Source organism: Grammomys surdaster, unplaced genomic scaffold, assembly GCF_004785775.1.
Source record: "Grammomys surdaster isolate TR1022 unplaced genomic scaffold, NIH_TR_1.0 125476, whole genome shotgun sequence".
NCBI classification, from domain to species: domain Eukaryota; kingdom Metazoa; phylum Chordata; class Mammalia; order Rodentia; family Muridae; genus Grammomys; species Grammomys surdaster.
In genome coordinates, this window is record NW_021620336.1 from 182,686 (window position 1) to 183,628 (window position 943).

Below are 943 nucleotides of genomic sequence, written 5' to 3' on the forward strand. Positions count from 1 at the left end.
GATCTTATTGTATCATTATGCATGTAGTCTGCCACTACGTAGTTACCATGTGGCACAGGACTCTATTTAATACATGTTGATAAGAATATGTAATAATTACTTCCTTTCAAAGTGAATATAAAGTATGGATGTTTGCTTGAATGACTTTATAGATTAAAAAAGATTTTGATCATCATATATGGTATTACCTATTTAATAGTGAAAATGATGTATAATTTTGAAACAAGATAGCCATTTGATTATTCTAAACATTTTTTTTGTAAGAACTGCCCCAAAAGATGCACCACAGCTTTGATAGTGACTGGCTATGGTCTGCTACTGCACCTTCCCTAGGAGCTGGCAGTAGCTGGCTCACCACTGCTCCATGGTAACCATGTGAGACCAGAAGATAATCAACAATGCAGATCTGCTGAAAGAGATGCAACAGGACTCGGTGGGGTGCACTACTAAGACATAGAAGCACAGCATAGAAAAGGATTTTGCAGCTGATATCAAGAAGGAGTTTGACAAGAAGTACAGCAGCACCTCGCACTGCATTGTGGGGCAGAACTTCAGGAAATCACTTGACACACAAAATCAAACACTTCATGTACTTCTGCCTGGGTCAGGTGGCCATTCTTCTGTTCAAATCTAGTTAAAAGCATGAACTGTGCCAAACACCCAGTGATCCATTCAAAATCAAGGGCTGCATCCTAAATTCCAAAGACCAGAGACTAAGTCTTCAGCCTTGCTAAGGGAACACCCCATTTTAATCTGTTGTGTTTTGTACAGGGCATCATTCTCTGTAGAAGTTTGAGGTTATAAAATTAGTAAAATGGCTTATATATATTTACTTCTATAGCTCATTTTTTTTCTCCCTTAGGTCACTCTTTTAAAAATAAATCTGTTGGAGGTAAAAAAAAAAAAAACGAACTGCTCCAAAGCAGGCATTTTAAATAAAAAT

The 943-nt window shown here is 37.2% G+C and overlaps 1 pseudogene; it reads left to right on the forward strand.

Moving 5' to 3' along the window:
* The first annotated feature begins 373 nt into the window (after window positions 1–373).
* On the forward strand, window positions 374–638 carry LOC114637997 (annotated as a pseudogene).
* Window positions 639–943: the final 305 nt, after the last annotated feature.